General features: G+C 44.2%; 1 pseudogene; it reads left to right on the forward strand.

The window, feature by feature from the left end:
- The first annotated feature begins 3,417 nt into the window (after positions 1-3,417).
- Positions 3,418-13,155, forward strand: LOC131748213 (ferritin light chain pseudogene; annotated as a pseudogene).
- The last annotated feature ends 5,816 nt before the right edge of the window (positions 13,156-18,971 follow it).

The raw sequence follows: 18,971 nt of genomic DNA on the forward strand, positions 1-18,971 counted from the left end.
GTCATGTCATGCTTCACCCAATGGCAGCAAATCCGCTCAACCCAGCAACAGAATTGGGAATTTTCTCATGCCCCCAAATTCTCAAAAGTTTTGTAGGCTTGGGTGCGGGTCATTTCAGGGGACCACTTCACTATCAGCCATTCACTCATCCAATCAATCCATCATTTATACACTGATTTATTCACTTATTCATTCGTTTGTTTAACAAATACTTATTTAGCACCAGCTATGTGGTACACATATCCCCAAATGGATACATTTCCTAATAGTTTACATCCTAGTCATTTACAGACAATAGATGAATGAAATATGTAGTAGTTTTAGATAGTGATATATGCTAAGAAGAAAAAATCAAGCAGGGAAGGGGGGATGAAATGTTAGGGGATGGATATTAAAATTCTAGATAAGCTGGCCAAGGAAGCAAAACGTGTATTAGTCGAGGTTCTTCAGAGAAAGAACCGACAGGACGGAGAGAGAAAGAACAAGAGAGAAAGGGAGCGTAAGGAATTTGACTCACATGATTATGGACGCTGGCAAGTCTGAAATGTGCAGGGCAGGCCAGCAGGCTGGAGACGCAGGGAAGAGTTGATGTCGCAGTCTTGAGTCAGATTCCTCCCCAGGAAACTCAAGTCTTTTTCACTTCAGGCCTTAATTGATTAAATGAGGCCCACCTTGTTGGAGGAGGTCATGGAGAGAACGTGACCACCAGTTGAGCCGCAGAGCTGCACCTGGGCAGTCAGAGGCTCCTCACCTCGTTCCTTGTCCTTGGAGTGGGCCTTTTGCCCACCGTTCTCATACTAGGAGCGGGTTTCAAGGCTGCAGCCTCTATGTCGACTTTTAAGATTCTGGTAGGCAGGTGCAGAGATCTGCTCATCTGGTGGCACCCAAGACGAGCCTCGTGGATGAGTTCCCTCGCTCATTAAACCTGCCACCTACTAATCTGGAGGGGCTGCCTCTTTCTTCAGTGTACAGGGGCCAGTTTGTGAACTAACACCCCCACATTACGGGGGGTAATCTGCTTTGTTCAAAGTCTACTGAGAAGGGGGTTTGGGGGAAATTTTTTCAGAATGTGTGTGTGTGTGTGTGTGTGTGTGTGTGTGTGTGTGTGAGAGAGAGAGAGAGAGAGAGAGAGAGAGAGAGAGAGAGAGAGAGAGAGAGAGAGAAAGAGAGAGAGAGAGAGAGAGAGAGAGAGAGAGAGAAAGAGAGAGAGAGAGAGAGAGAGATGCAAATAAATATCCAGGAAAGAGAAATCCAGGTAGAGTGAGAAGCAAGTTCAACGGCGTTGAAGTGAAGTATGGCAGGCACGCTGCTGGAGTGAACAAAGGGAAGAGTAATGGAGAAGAGATCAGAATTCCTGGGGGCAGACCATGTAGGGCCCTAGTAGGTCTTCCTAAGGACTTGTGTGTTATTCTGAATAACATGCAGGGGAGGGTTTCAACAAAGGAATGACCTGATCTGACTTGGGTTTTCACGAGATTGCTGGCTGCTGTGTTGAGAATGCAGGTGGGCAAGGACGGAAGTGAGGAGGCCAGTTGGGAGGCTATTTCAATAATCCAGGTGAGAGATGCTGGCGGCGGGACCAGCGTGGTAGCAGTTAGAGGCAGGGACCAAGGTCAAGCAGAAGCAGCTGAATTCTGGATATAGTTTGAAGACGGAGCCAAGAAGATTTGCTGACAGACTGGATGTGGGTTGTGAGCAAAAGAAAGGAATCAAGGATGACACTGAGGTTTGGGGCTATGAACTAGTAGAGCTGCCTCTGGGGCGGTGAAGTTTGCAGGAGTAGCTTGGAGGAGGGTCAGTGGATATCAAAGACTCTATTTGGGACAGATAATGGGGGTGCCTAACACATACTGAAGTGGAGATATCATGTGGGCAGTTGGATATACAGGTCTGGAGTTTGGGAGTGAGGTCCAGGCTGGAGCTAGAAATTGGAGAGTTATCAGCATATAGATGGTATTTAAGGCCCTGAGACATTAAATGAGATCACTCAGAAAGTGAGAGTGGATACAAAAGAGGTCCAAGGATTGAACTGCTAGGCACTGCAGCACTTGGAAGTTGGGAAGATAAAGAGAAACCAGCAAACAGAATGAGAAAGAGTGATCGAAAAGACAAGACAATAAGTGTCCATCGACAGATGAATGGATAAAGATGTGGTACATATATACAATGGAATACTACTCAGCCATACAAAAGAATGAAATAATGCCATTTGTAGCAACATGGACGGACCTAGAGATTATCATACTAAGTGAAGTGAAGTCAGACAGAGAAAGGCAAATACCATATGGTATCATTTATATGTGGAATCGAAAATATGACACAAAGGAACTTATTTACAAAACAGAAATAGACTCACAGACATAGAAAACAAACTTATGGTTACCAAAGGGGGGGAGGGATAAATTAGGAGTTTGGGATTAGCAGGTACACTCTACTATGCATAAAACAGATAATCAACAAAGATCTACGATATAGCACAGGGGACTATATTCAATATCTTGTAATAAGCTATAATAAAAAAGAATCTGAAAAAGAATATATATATGCTATATATATAAAACCGAATCACTGCGCTATACACCAGAAACTAACATAACATTGTAAATCAACTACACTTCAATAAAAAGCTGTTTGAAAAAAAGACAGAAGACATAGGGGTGAGTGGGGTATTGTGGGAGCCAAGGAAGAAAGTGTTTCGAGAAAGTGACCATCTTATCAAGTGCTGCTGCTGAGGACTGAGAAGTGACCATTGGACTCAGCCGAGCAGGGGTCATTTGTGACGAGGGCAGTTTTGCTAGAGAGATGGGGACAAAACCTGACTGGGTGGGCTCATGGGAGCGAAGTAGCAGAGAAATTGGAGACAGTGAACGGAAGCAACTCTATTATTTAATACAGAAGAAATAACACAGTCCATGTGTATGCTGGTGAGAACGGTCCAGTAAATAGGGATAAACTGGTGATGCAGCAGGGAGAGGAGGACAGCGGCAGCCATGACCTTGAGAGGGAATGGAATCTAGCGCACAGGTGGAGGGACTGCTGTTGGCCTGGAGCATCAACAGTCATCTATCTTAGCGAAGAGGAGGAAGCAGGGTAAATGGGGCCAGATGCAGGGGGTTGGGTAGCTATGGTGCTGGGAACTCGTGGAAGTTCTAATTCTTTCCATGTTCTTAGTGAAGTAGGAAGCAAGGTCAAGCTCAGCTGAGAGAGTGAAACTAGGGGGAGGAGAGGTTGAAAGTTTGAGGAGTTCTTCAAAAATGCAGTGCTGAACTTTGCTTATGAGTTGGAGGACAAGTTCTTTATTCGGTGGTTAGAGCACAAGACACCCAAAGCCTGCAATGAGCTAACCCAAAGCTTAGGTTCTTGGTAAGATTAGTGTGCACAGAAGTCGGGGAAGAGGAGGGTGCAAAAGATCCCGAGATGCCTGCTGCAGGACAGGAGGTACCCCATCCTGTTCACCGGGTAGCAACTGAGGCTAGCAGTAATTTGCTGCGTTGGCCGGTGTTGGACCTCAGTGTGAGGTCTGTCGGTGCCTCCAGAAAGCAAGAGACGAAGAGCCCTCCCTCCACCTTGCCCATCTGCTCCCTTCAAATGGAAGATGGGATGTAGAGGGTCAAGCGGGGAGCCCCCCACCTCTGAGTGGCCGCCCTACTCCTGTGTTGACATGGGGTGACCATGGCTGTGAGGTGAGCCAGGGCACTGCTATGAGGAAAGAGGGAAGAAGTCCGTTCTAACTGTTCCACACTCCAAAGAGCTCCACGTGAAGGCAGCGTTTCTCAACCATGGTCCCCAGACCAGCAGCACCAGTTTCACCCGGGAAATTGTTAGAAATAAAATTCTTAGGCCACATCTGAGACCTACTACATCAGAGCCTCTGAGGGAAGGGCCCAGCAAGCTGTGTTTTAACCAGGTCATTCTCATGCCGACGGAGGTTTGAGAAATGCTGCTTAAAGGCAGCCTGGAAAAGTTTCTATCTGCTCTTATCCAGTAGTGCCACCTATTGGGCAAGCTCTTCAGATGCTGAGAGATTAATACAAACACTGGGGAATTTCCTTTTATTTTTCTGTACTTAACTTTACAAACCCAAAACAAAAGGCAACCTTCTTATGACCCTTCACATTATGCAAACACTAATTTTACATGGCTGTAATGAATATATCGAGATGCTTATACTTTGGTTTTTCTATAAAACATTTTGGGGCTTCCCTGGTGGCGCAGTGGTTGAGAGTCCGCCTGCCGATGCAGAGGACACGGGTTCGTGCCCCGGTCCGGGAAGATCCCACATGCCGCGGAGCGGCTGGGCCCGTGAGCCATGGCCACTGAGCCTGCGCGTCCGGAGCCTGTGCTCCGCAAAGGGAGAGGCCACAACAGTGAGAGGCCCGCGTACCACAAAAAAAAAAAAAAAAAACAAACATTTTGTACCCACTTTCTATGTATTAGTCCAATAGAACATAAAGTCATTATTTTTTATTGTAAAATTCCATTATAACAAAATTACATAGTCACGGTGACTATGTATGTTTTCAAAATAAACTGGACACGCGGTCTGACCGAGTATAAACAAACAGATGGAGACAATGTGGCCTAATATTTGGAATTAATACCATCCCAGGAAATCACAGAAGTTTCTTATCATATCACAAATTAATCCATTGTTCCATGGTTTTAGATGCTTGAGCCATTTCCAGTTTTCAGTACTTATAAATAATAAAGTTGTAAGTACCTTTGTACAATAAACTGGGGTTTTTAAAGTTATTTCTTTGGGATTAAAAGAAATCTCTAAAGTAAAATTTCCAGCCCAAATGTCTGATAATATCACAGCATTATTTAAAGTTAACCAAAAAACTAGAAATAGTCCAAATGTGTTAACAAAAGAATTGGTAAGTTATGGTAGAGTCATGATGTGCTATTCTACAGCCATCATCAATCACGTTTACAACAAGCTTAAAACAACAAACTATCAGGGAATTTTGTCAAGGTTGTGGCTTCCCAGCATCTTTGGAACACCTTTCCTGGGTTGGTCCTGCCTCCCTTGTAGAAGCCAGAAAACCTGCTTTGTCAGCTTCTGTTGCAGACAGATTTACACCTGACCTAGGGTTCTTCCATCAGACATGCCAAAGTAAGACTTTGATTCAAAAGTGAGCGACGTGGGGCTTCCCTGGTGGCGCAGTGGTTGAGAGTCCGCCTGCCGATGCAGGAGACATGGGTTGGTGCCCCGGTCCGGCAACATCCCACGTGCCGCGGAGCGGCTGGGCCCGTGAGCCGTGGCCGCTGAGCCTGCGCGTCCGGAGCCTGTGCTCCGCAACGGGAGAGGCCACAACAGTGAGAGGCCCGCATGCCGCAAAAAAAAAAAAAAAAAAAAAAAAAAAAAAAAGTGAGCGACGTGAAGAAGCAGGAAACATATGGAACCCACTTTCTGGTGACGGTGGCACTGGCTTCCAGCATTCAGAGGTCCTGGTATCTGGTCCTCAGCATCACGGATGCAAACTCTGGGTGCACGTCCAGGGGTCTTCACCTGGTGGTGGTGTTTGATCATTACTGATGGCTGAATAGCCTTTAAGCCTATCTCTCTGGCCCTCTCAGAGATCTGTGAACTATCTAACTTCCTTTAATAAATTCCCTTTCTGCTTGTGTGCTTGTTCCAGTACTTTTGCAGTAGAACAAAACATCTTAAAACTTAGTGGATTCCGTGGCTTAAAGTAGGGTTTCTCAACGTCAGCACAGTTGACATTTGGGCTAGATAATTCTTTGGGAGGGGGCCTCTCCTGTGTCCTGTAGGATGTTTAGTAGCATCTGGTCTCTACCCACTAGATGCCAGGAACAGCCCCCACCCCTAGTTGTGACAACCAAAAATAATGTCTCCAGATATTGCCAAATGTCCCTTGGGGGCAAAACCTCCCCCAGTTGAGAACAACAATCAAGTATTGGAGAATATCTTAACTGGGAGGTTCTGGCTTGGGGTGTCTCATGCGGTTGCAGCCAAATGGTGGTTAGAGCTAGAGCTGGGGGCTGGCTGGGGATCTCTCTCATGTAGTCTCAGGACCTCTCCACATGGTCTCTTTGTATGGACTAGTTTGGGCTTCTTCACAACATGGTGACCTCAGGTTAGTTGAACCGCTTATGTGGAAGCTCAGAGCTCCAAGAGGGTGTCCCAAAAGAACCGGGCACAGGTACACCTAGAGATACTGGGGGTTCCATCCCAGAGCACCACAATAAAGCAAAGATCACAATAAAGCGAGTCACACAAATTTTTTGATTTCCCAGGGCATATAAAAGTTATGTTTACACTATAGTGTAGTCTATTAAGTGTGCAATAGCATTATGTCTAAAAAAACAAAGCGCATACCTTAATTTAAAAATACTTTAGGGCTTCCCTGATAGCGTAGTGGTTAAGAATCTGCCTGCCAATGCAGGGGACACGGGTTTGAGCCCTGGTCCAGGAAGATGCCACAGAGCAACTAAGCCCATGTGCCACAACAACGGAGCTTGCGCTCTAGAGCCCGCGAGCCACAACTACTGAGCCTGCGTGCCACAACTACTGAGCCCACGTGCCACAACTACTGAAGCCCGTGCGCCTAGAGCCCGTGCTCCACAAGAGAAGCCACCACAATGAGAAGCCCGCGCGCTGCAACGAAGAGTAGCCCCTGCTCGCCGCAACTAGAGAAAGCCTGCGCGCAGCAACGAAGACCCAACGCAGCCAATAAATTAAGTAATTAATTTTAAAAAATACGTTACTGATAAAAAATGCTAACCATCATCTGACTGTACGGAGTTGCCACAAACCTTCAATTTGTTAAAAAAAAAATTTTTTCCAAAGTGCAATAAAAAGAGGTACACCCGTAATGCCTTTTATGAACTACCCTCAGAAGTTACATGCTACCACTTCCACCATAGTCACAGGATTCAAGAGGAGAGTACACGGACTCTGCCTCTGATGGGAAGAGTGTCACGGCGCCATTGTAAGATCACGTGCGATGGGAGTTGTTGTGGAAACTTTGGAAGATCTAATCTGTCACAGTGCTCAACATCATTACTCACCAGAGAAATGCAAATTAGAAGCACAATGAGACACCACAGCACACCCACCAGGATGGCTAAAAAGAAAAAGACTCACGGGCTTCCCTGGTGGCGCAGTGGTCGGGGGTCCGCCTGCCGATGCAGGGGACGCGGGTTCGTGCCCCGGTCCGGGAGGATCCCACGTGCCGCGGAGCGGCTGGGCCCGTGAGCCATGGCCGCTGAGCCTGCGCGTCCGGAGCCTGTGCTCCGCGATGGGAGAGGCCACAGCAGTGAGAGGCCCGCGTATCGCAAAAAAAAAAAAAAAAAAAAAAAAAAAAAAAAAGACTCACAATGCCAGGTACTGAGAAGGTTGTGGGGGAACTGGAACTCTCATACGTCGCCGATGGGCATGTCAACTGGCACAGCCAACTCTGAAAAAAATTGCTCGCAGTGACTAAAGCTAAACGTATGCCCAGTCTATGACCCAACAATCTCTTTCTTGGGTTTGTAGCCCAAAGGAACTAAATGCATATGTTCACCAAAGACACAAGAGAATGTTCATAGAAGCTTTATTCAGCAGAATTAGAAACGGGAAAAAAACCAAATGTCTAGCAATAGGAGGATGGTTATATAAATTGTGATCTTTTCATTCAATAGAATGTTACAGTGCAATATAAAAGGACTAACAACTTACATATACAACATATGATTATGAATTTCATAGGCATTATGCTCAGCAAAGGAGGTCAGACGTGTACACATGGTGTAATTCCATTTCTGTAATATTCAAAAACAGGAAAAACTAATCAGTGGTAATGGAAACAGAGGAAATGGCTACCTCTGGTGGGAGGATGGTATGAATACTGACTGGGAAGAGACACAAAGAACTTCTGGAAGGCTGGGGATAATCTATATTTTGATCGGGGTGGCGATTACACAAGTGTATACCTATGTAAAAATTAATCAAGGTAGAGAGGATATTAGTGCCCTTTAATAATTTATTTCAGTTCCCAACAAAAAGTAGGAATAAAAGCCCTTTTCTGTTTAAAGTAGCTATTGGATTCTGTCAGTTACAACTAAGACCCTCCTCACCTAAGAAGAATGGTGGCCCTCACCACTGGAAGGCCAGGGTCACACTACAGCCACCATGCTCCTGTGTGGCCAGCCCCTGTGCAAATTAGGACCGCTGGAAACCCATCTCCACTCAGGATGCACCCAGGAGAATTTTCCTACAGGACCGAATTCCACAACCAGGAGTGGTAACCCTAAAATATTAAAAGGTGACGCACCAAAATATGTAGCTGTTGATTATACCAGGGAAGAGCCCCTTGCACACAGCTGAAGGAAAAATTAGGAAGCTGAAAGGTAAGTTACATTGAGAAATGTTCCCAGAACACAGCACAAAGAGATAAAGGGATGAAAAGAACGAAGAGGACTGTAAAGACAGATGGAAGAAAGATTCAGCAGTAACAAGAGTTCTCTAAAAGTTATTTCCAAAAGGAGATAATCGAAGCAACATCCAAAAGATCATAGTCAAGAAATTCCCAGGATTGAACCCAAACACAAGTCACATTGAGACAGACCTCTGAGTGCTAATTAGTAATAATGACAAAAAGCACATCTAGACACGGTAGCAAATTTTCAGAACTAGAAGGATGAAGAGTTCCCTAAAAGCTACCAGAACAAAAAGATCTGAAAAAAATGAGAATGCGGTTGGCGTGAGATTTCCTGTCAGCAAGACAGATGCAAAAATATTGTTCATCGGGCTTCCCTGGTGGCGCAGTGGTTGAGAATCCGCCTGCCGATGCAGGGGACACGGGTTCGTGCCCCGCTCCGGGAAGATCCCACGTGCCGCGGAGCGGCTGGGCCCGTGAGCCATGGCCGCTGAGCCTGTGCGTCCGGAGCCTGTGCTCCGCAACGGGAGAGGCCACAACAGTGAGAGGCCTGCATACCACAAAAATATATATATATATATATTGTTAATCGCTGAAGTCAAGTGATAAATACATGAGAGTTCACTACATTGTTCCCTCTACTATTCTGTAAAATCATTTTTTATGATAAAAATGTTTCTGCTCTGTTTTTCTTTTCTTTACGGATGCAAGAAGACAACAGAGTAATACCCGCAAAGTGCCGAGGGAAAATATCTTTGAACCTTGAATTCTACATCTATTCATTTTGTCAAAGAATGAAGGCAAAATAAAGACCATTTTCAGATTACAAGGACTCAAAAATGCTATCATACCAGAAGCTCCAAGAGAACTTCACCAAAGAGAAAAATGAAACTAAAAGAAGTGATGGGGGAATTCCCTGGCGGTCCTGTGGTTAGGACTCTGTGCTTTCACTGCCGAGTGCCCGGGTTCAATCCCTGGTCAGGGAACTAATATCCCGCAAGCTGCATGGTGCCGCCAAAAAAAAAAAAAAAAAAAAAAGTGATGGGATACAAGAAGCAATGCAGAGCAAAGAAATCAGTAAAATATGTGCTCAATTTAAGCTATTATTGCTTATAAAAATTATGTCTCTGAACAGCAAACTGTAACGAAAATTCAAGATATATCAACATGGAATCGGCGGGACAGGAAGAAAAAGGTGAAATTTAGGGAAATAAAAGCTTCTAAGGGTCTCATTTTGTCCAGGTTGGTTATACAGAAACTAACTGACCTTTAGAGGAGCACTCCTCAAACTTGAATGTATATACGACTCATCCGGGCATTTTGTTAAAGAGCCATTTCTGATTCAGCAGGTCTCAGGTGGGCCTGAGATTCTGCATTTAAAATACAATACACAGAAATGAGAAGCCTCTACACTGTTGGTGGGAATGTAAGTTGGTACAGCCACTGTGGAAAACAGTGTGGAGTTTCCTCAGAAAACTAAAAATAGAACTACAATATCACCTAGCAATCCCACTCCTGCACATATATCCAGACAAAACTATATTTCAAAAAGATACATGCACCCCTATGTTCACAGCATCACTATTCGCAACAGCCAAGACATGGAAACAACCTAAATGTCCACTGACAGATGAATGGATAAAGAAGAGGTGGTATGCATATACAGTGGAATACTACCCAGCCATAAAAAAGAAAGAAATAATGCCATTTGCAGCAACATGGATGGACCTGGAGATTATCATACTAAGTGAAGTCAGACAGAGAAAGACAAATATCATATAATATCACTTATATGTGGAATCTAAAATATGATACAAATGAACCTACCTATGAAACAGAAACACTGACACAGAGAATAGACTGGTGGTGGCCAAGGGGGAGGTGGGTGGGAAAGGGTTGGATTGGGGATTTGGGATTAGCAGATGCAAACTGGTATATATAGAATGGATAAACAACAAGGTCCTCCTGCACAGCACAGAGAACTATATTCAATATCCTGTGATAAACTATAATGGAAAAGAATATGAAAAATAATGCATATATATGTATAACTGAATCGCTTTGCTGTACAGCAGTAATTAACACAAATTTGTAATTGAACTAAACTTCAATTTTTAAAAAACAGAAAAATAAAATAAACTCCACAGACTCTAAAAAATACAACAAACTAGTGAATATAACATAAAAGAAGCAGGCTCACAGATATAGAGAACAAATTAGTGGTTACCAGTGGGGCAGGGGGGAGGGGCAATATGGGGTGGGGGAGTGAGAGGTACAAACTATTGGGTGTAAAATGGGCTAAAGGATGTATTGTACAACACGGGGAATATAGCCAATATTCTGGAATAACTGTAAATGGAAACTGACCTTTAAAATTTTATAAAAATAAAATAAATTCAATTAAATTTAAAAACACACTCCACAGGGGCTTCCCTGGTGGCGCAGTGGTTGAGAGTCCGCCTGCCAATGCAGGGGACGCGGGTTCATGCCCCGGTCCGGGAAGATCCCACATGCTGCGGAGCGGCTGGGCCCGTGAGCCATGGCCGCTGAGCCTGCGCGCCCGGAGCCTGTGCTCCGCAATGGGAGAGGCCAGCGTACCGCCAAAAAAAAAAAAAAAAAAAAAAAAAACCACTCCACAGAAGGCACTTTGAGCAGCAAGGCTTTAAACTACATTGTGGTTAAAAACTGTGTTGACTCAGGGTGAATGTATGCTAAACTTCCCTCATTCGGTTTCAAAAATGTAAAAATGATACAGTGTTTCAAAAAATACTCAGCGACATGATTTTTTAAATCGTGGACCGGAAGGGAAGTGGAAACCCACAGCAGTAAGGACAAGTTTAACATGTGGGCCCATAGAATCCAGGAAGAACCTGACCCAGATAGGAAAGTCTGGAATTTCTTTTTTTGCTTTATTTTGTTCTATTTTTTAATTTTCATTTTTCAGTTCTATTGAGATATAATTAACATACGGCACTGTATAGGTTTAAGGTGTACAGCATAACGGCTTGGCCTACATAATTGTGAAATGATTACAATAAGTTAACATCCATCAGCTCATATAGATACAAAAAAAGAAGAAAAACGTGTTTTTCCTTGTCATGAGAGCTTTTAGGACCTACTCTCTTATCAACATTCAAATATACCACACAGCAGTGTTCACTACAGTCATGATGTTGTACATTACCTCCCTGGTACTTATCTATCTTATAACTGTAAGTCTGTAAGTTGGTACCTTTTGACCACAAGTCTGGAATTTCAAATCCAACCAAGGAGTAAGGAACATCCACACACACCCCATTCCGAGTGGGGACACTGCTCATGGTACCCCGGCTATATGTGAAGGTGAACAAGTCCCACCTATCCACTGGAAACAAACTGCCCCTGATAGAGCAAGAAAGCAGAGAGACTGCACAGTCAGCCACTAGGTATGCATTTTGTGTGAGGTCCTGCTTTGGAAGCGTGATGTGCCCACAGAGCAAAAGCCCTGAGCCACTGACTTTGGTCCTCAAGACGTTGGGCTGAAGCCCATCGTAAAACCACTTTCCAGGGACAGTGAACGGGAGAGAAAAAAAGCCTCCATGACAATAAGCGTTCAAAAAAAACCTACAAAGGCCACAATGAAACCCAACACCCGCAAAAGGAAGCCAACATCTAAAAGGAGTCATATAAAAGAAAGTCGAAATAATAGAACAATTTGGAAAGGATTTAAAAATAAGTGTATTTAAAATCAACAAACAAAAGCATGTGCTACGAATCAAGAACAGATGGAATTCTTGATTAAAAAAAACACACACAGGGGCTTCCCTGGTGGCGCAGTGGTTGAGAGTCCACCTGCCGATGCAGGGGACACGGGTTCGTGCCCTGGTCCGGGAAGATCCCACGTGCCGCGGAGCGGCTGGGCCCGTGAGCCGTGGCCGCTGAGCCTGCGCGTCCGGAGCCTGTGCTCCGCAACGGGAGAGGCCACAACAGTGAGAGGCCCGTGTACCGCAAAAACAAAAAACAAAAACAAACAAACAAAAAAACCACAGGCAGTGCGCGGGGCAGTCCCGCGGCTCCGTCTCCTGCTACAGCTCTGTGTGGACCGAACAGACCCAGGGGCGCCCCTCGCTCCTGCCTCCGACCACCTCCATCCAACCTGTGCTCCACTCGCAACCTTCGGAACCAGCCGCTCAGCTGTCCTCGGCCACCGGGACCGCCAACACCGTATTTTGAGCTTCACTCCGTATCACCGATCCACCACGAGCTCCCAGATTCGTCAGAATGATTCCGCCGAGGTGGAGGCCGCCGTCAACCGCCTGCTCAACATGCATCTGCCGGCCTCCCGCACCTACCTCTCTCCGGGCGCCTATTTCCACCGCCACGACGCGGCTCTGGAGGGCCTGGGCCACCTTTTCCGCGAAGTGCCCGAGGGGAAGCGTGAGGGCGCCCAGCGCCTCTTGAAAATGCAAAAGCAGGGCGGCAGCCGTGCCCTCTTCCAGGACGTGCAGAAGCGTCTCGGGGTGAGTGGGGTGAAACCCAGGACGCTGTGGAAGCCGTCGTGCTCGCGGAGGAGAACCTGAACCAGGCCCTGGTGGACCTGCACGCCCTGGGCTCTGCGCGCGCAGACCCACGCCCCCGTGACCTCCCGGAGAGCCGCCTCCTAGACGCCGCGCAGGTGAAACGCATCCAGAAGATGCGCGACCACCTGACCAACCTCCGCAGGCCGGCTGGTCCCCAGGCGGGGCTGGGCGAGTCCCTCGTCGAAAGGCTCAGCCTTCAGCACGACTAGGAGCGTCCGGAGCCCAGCGGCCTTTGACGAGCCCCTCTGGCGTCAGGGCTTCTGCCTGAAGCCCAGCTCTGCCTGAAGCCCAGCTCTGCAGCCACTAGGCAGCTTTTTTAAAATAATAAATTTATTTTATTTATTTATTTTTGGCTGTGTTGGGTCTTCGTTACTGTGTGCAGGCTTTCTCTAGTTGCGGCGAGCGGGGGCTACTCTTAGTTGTGGTGCGCTGGCTTCTCCTTGTGGTGGCTTCTCTTGTTGCAGAGCACGGGCTCTAGGCGTTCAGTCTTCAGTAGTTGTGGCACGTGGGCTCAGTAGTTGTGGCACGTGGGCTCAGTAGTTGTAGCACGTGGGCTCTAGAGCACAGGTTCAGTAGTTGTGGTGCACGGGCTTAGTTGCTCCGCCACATGTGGGATCTTCCCAGACTAAGGCTCGAACCCATGTCCCCTGCATTGGCAGGCGGATTCTTAACCACTGCGCCACCAGGGAAGCCCCAGTAGGCAGCTTTTAACCACCCTGGAGCCCTCTCCCACGCCTTGGACCAAATGGAAACAACAAAGCTTTTTGCTGCAAAAATAAATAAATACATAATAGAAAACAAAAACAACACACAAATATTTTTTAGACGGCATATTAGTCAAGGTCCCGTCAGGAAAAGAAAAATCCCTCAACACAGGGAACTTTATACAAGGAATTTATGACACAGGTGATGGTGGAACGGAGAAGCCAAGGAGAGATGGTGAGGCATCCCAGAGATTAAAAACAGCAGGAAGCTGCTACCGCCCGTATGATTGAAGGGACAACAGAAGGAGGTTGTGTTGGGAGAACCCAGCATTTAGAGCCCGCTGATGGGAACTAGAAGCACAGCAGGTGCTGCGGCCCTGAAAGGTGCTGCTATCTAGCGCGAGATGGAGGCAAAGAGGAGACACAGTCACTTCCTGAGACGTTACCCAAAGCCGACACAGAGGGAGAGAAATACGCAAACTTACATAGAAGGGATCATGGGATATGAAGGCCCTTGCAATACGGAGGGAACAGAGCATCACAGGATGGGGAATGAATCTGAGAACAAACTGACAAATGCCCAACATGCTGAGATAAACAAAATAATGGGTGGAAAAAGTGAATTTGTGACTTAGAGGACAGCTGAGGGAATCACTCATCAGAGGCTGCACGGTGATAAAAAGATTTAAAATATGAGGACGTAATTAAGAGCTAAGAGAGTAGGTTGAGAGGCACCAGGACTTATTTAATGAAAGTTCCAGAGAGTAAAACTAGAAAAAATCAGGAAGGGGCAATATTTAAGGAGATAATGCCTGAGAATTTTAGAGAACTGAAGAAAGACAGAGTCCCTAGTTTGAAAAAGTTATTTCTAGGAAAGATGGACTGTATTACTTGTACCAATCAACTAAAAATATGAATAACAACTGAACACATGAATAGATTTTTAAAACTATGGATAACTAAGGGCTTCCCTGGTGGCGCAGTGGTTGAGTGTCCGCCTGCCGATGCAGGGGACACAGGTTCGTGCCCCGGTTCGGGAAGATCCCACATGCCGCGGAGCGGCTGGGCCCGTGAGCCATGGCTGCTAAGCCTGCGCGTCCGGAGCCTGCGCTCCGCAACGGGAGAGGCCACGACAGTGAGAGGCCCGCGTACTGCAAAAAAAAAAAAAAAAAAAAAAAAAAAAAAAAAAAACTATGGATAACTAAACACATGAATAGATTTTTTTTAAACCTTAAGAGCATTTAAAAGCTAATGAAAAAGCAAGGAAATACCAGGCCAAAAACCAAGAGAAAGCAGGAGTCTATAGAAAGAAACAGTTTCAAAGCCCAGAATCGCTTTTATCCCAAGGGATTTGCTAATAAGGAACACTTGTGCTTCAGTTTTAGCAGCTTAATGGGGAAATTTGGACACAAAACAGCCCAAGGTAGAGAAAGTAATAGGAGGCCTTTCCTATGTTAAGCTGGGACCCCACTGGCTTGGTGATATTTAGAGCAGGAAAAAAATTCCTTCCCTGTGAAGTTGTGACCATGAACTTACAGCTTAGGTTCACATTGCCTGAGTAGTTCTGGGAAATTAGAGCTGTGAACCTGATTTAAAGTGGTTCCAGATTGGGACTACTCCATGAAGAAAAAGCAAATGGAGAACTTTTTTTGGGAGAAAAGCAGCTTCATTCTAGGCTTCAGTGAATCTTCAAAATAAAATTTCAAGTACAGTAATCAATATAAAGTAAAACTAATCAAACATATAAGAGAACAAGTCACCATGAGTGGGAACCAGTTGAAACAACAGACTGCAGAATCAGACTTACCAAAACTTCAGAGATTAATTGAAAAAAAATGCTTACATTATTTAAAGAAATAAAATACATTATTGACAATATCTGCAAAAAAAAAACAAAAAACGGGTGCATAAAAAATACAAGATGAGCCTGGAGCATCTTGAAGTGCCAGCAAGTAAGGAAGTGCTCAAAAAAATAAAAAGTGATGGGAGTATGCCAGTGGAATACAGGAGAAAACCTGAATGAGCTACCAATTGTCAAAGCTGGAATCATTTGGGCAAGAGAAAGAAAACAAATCATGTAATACTGAACTACAACGTAAAGTTATATTTATAAAATAAATATCCATGAGTCCATACTGATATAAACAACTGAAATAAAAAGTTGATGGGGGAGAATAGACAAATCTCCTCTACTGAAGAATTACAAATAATTTATGTAGACACTCCCCCTCAAGGAGGTGATGCTTAACTCCTCACCCCTTAAGTGTGGGGTATGCTTAGTCTCGCTTCTAAAGAGTACTGTATCAAAAGGGGGAAAGTAACTTTACAGTGGAGAAACCTAGCAAGCACTAGTCAACCAGGTGACCAAGGTCAACATTGCCGGTGAAACTGCAGAAAGATATATTTCCTACAAAGGAGAAACAGACTGACAGTGGACTTTTCAACAAAAATAGCAGAGGCCTAAAGAAAATAGGAAGTTAATTTCTGTGAGCTGAAAGAGAATAACAGCCAACCTAACAAGCTATACTCAGTGAAAGTATCCTTCAAGAATAAATATGAAATGTATTTACAATAGCCAAGACATGGAAGCAGCCTAAATGTCCATCAACAGATGAATGGATAAAGAAGATGTGGTACATGTATACACAGTGGAATATTACCCAGCCATCAAAAAGAATGAAATAATGCCATTTGCAGCAACATGGATGGACCTAGAGATGATCATACTAAAAGAAAGACAAGTATCATATGATATCACTTATATGTGGAGTCTAAAATATGATACAAATGAGCTTATTTACAAAACAGAAACAGACTCACAGACATAGAAAACAAATTTATAGTTACCAAAGGGGAAAGTGGGGGAGGGATAAATTAGGAGTTTGGGATTAGCAAATACAAACTGCTTTGTATAAAATAGATAAACAATAAGGTCCTACTGTATCACACAGGGAACTATATTCAGTATCTTACAATAAAATATAATGGAAAAGAATATGAAAAAGAATATGTATATGTATAACTGAATCACTTTGCTATACACCAGAAACTAACACAACATTGTAAATACTGTATACTTCAATAAATAGATAAAAATAAATTAAAAGGCAAAAAAAGTATTGACTGTACAATACAATAATAATAATGTTTTGAAAGGCTTAAGAGACACAACTACAATGGCATATAGGCCAGGAGGGGGTATAATGGGGCATTCTACGGTCCCTGCACGGTCCTGGGAGCAGGCAAAATTACCATTTAACATTAGACTTTTACTTATTAAAGATGCATGTTTTATCTCTATTACAAGTACCACCCAGCAGTTTTACTCCTGGATGTATACCCAAGAGAAATGTGTGAACATGTATACCAAAAATGAAGCACAAGAATCTTCACAGCGTTTTCTTATAATACCCTACATTAGAATATAATCTGCAAAAAAACCTGAATCACTATTCTGTACACTTGAAACGAACACCATATTGTAAATCAACTGTACTTCAATTTTAAAAAAGAGAAGCACTCGGATGGCCTTTAAATTGAAGTCAAAGTTCAATTTCTTAAATATCAGATCCATGGAACGGAAGAGAAGCTTGGGTAACACTGGAGAATAGTGGTAGAAGACGTGCTTTTTCAAGTTGAAAATCTATTCTGACTTTCAGAATTCTAAAGTTAAACCTCTCCTCACTGGGATTTCAGTCCAATGACATCTAGAGAAACATGACTTTTTTGGTCTCTAAATACAAGATCCTGAAAGTATTTTTATGGGTTTGGGTGTTTTTTTTTTGCGGTACGCGGGCCTCTCACTGTTGTGGCCTCTCCCGTTGCGGAGCACAGGCTCCGGACGCGCAGGCTCAGCGGCCACGGCGCATGGGCCCAGCCGCTCCGCGGCACGTGGGATCCTCCCGGACCGGGGCACGAACCCGCGTCGCCTGCATCATCAGGCGGACTCTCCACCACTGCGCCGCCAGGGAAGCCCCTGAAAGTATTTTTAAATGGTTCAGAAATCTCATTTGTTATGAACTGACATTTTGGAAAGAACTTTTCAGTGACCTATGTGACAATAAATTACAAACATACTGATTAAGTTTACCCTGAATTAACAGGCAAAGAGATAGAAAAGACAGTTTAGACATTTCCAAAGGCAATGCATTTGGCCCAATTTTTGAGTCGCTAAACAAAACAAAGGACATTGATTCTTTTTTTTTTTGTCTATGATGCTATCACAAGCTATAAAACTAACTCCAACATCGCTTTGTGTATTTTCTTCCTTTTTTAAAAAAAAATTATTTATTTATTATTTTTGCCTGCATTGGGTCTTTGTTGCTGCGTGCGGGCATTCTCTAGTTGCGGTGAGCGGGGCTACTCTTCATTGCGGTGCGTGGGCTTCTCATTGCGGTGGCTTCTCTTGCTGCGGAGCAGGGGCTCTAGGCACACAGGCTTCAGTAGTTGTGGCTCGTGGGCTCTAAGGCGCAGACTCAGTAGTTGTGGCGCACGGGCTTCGTTACTCCGTAGCATGTGGGATCTTCCTGGACCAGGGCTCCAACCTGTGTCCCCTGCATTGGCAGGCGGATTCTTAACCACTGTGCCACCAGGGAAGTCCTGCTTTGTGTATTTTCATTACAATTTTTGTCTTTATACAAATCTTGTCTTTTTCGTAATATTAAGATTATTAATTAGAGAAACAAAATAAAACTAATCAAGTAATCATGCTATTACTAAATTTTAAATGTTTTAGTTAGGTGCAGTGTTTGGCAATGAAAGACAATTTGGGAGTTGGGTATGATTATTAGAAAATTTTCCCAACTTTGCATTTTTTACAGCTTGGTATTTTTTTCTATTTTACTTAAACTATAGATATATTTTCTCTGGGGCTATAAGCTTATTTTGTCTCTTCCTAGAAATATATGTATCTAGTAAGAGCAATAAAAAGAAATTAAAATATATGTATTTAAATGTATTATAAATAAAACACTATTGTGACAAAAATCTATCCATTCATTAGCTAGGGATAGAAAATTGAAGCTACTGAAGTAAAATTAATGGGGGGGGGGCAAAAAAAAGGATCCTCACAGCGGCAATATTTGAGATAGCTCCAGATGTTGATAGAGCAAGGGTATATAAATTGAAGTATATTCATGCAATGGAGCAAAACAGAAGCAGGGAGTTCCAGAGAGTCTCTGGAACTGGAGTAGCTTGACAACCTTTCCCAGCACAGTCACTGGAATGAATGAATTGATTTGCTTCCCTCTGTTGAGGATTAAAGGATTAAAAGTTCCAGAAGACTGAGTCACCCTCACATACTTTGGGCAACACGCTGACAC

Source organism: Kogia breviceps, chromosome X (assembly GCF_026419965.1).
Source record: "Kogia breviceps isolate mKogBre1 chromosome X, mKogBre1 haplotype 1, whole genome shotgun sequence".
Taxonomy (NCBI): domain Eukaryota; kingdom Metazoa; phylum Chordata; class Mammalia; order Artiodactyla; family Physeteridae; genus Kogia; species Kogia breviceps.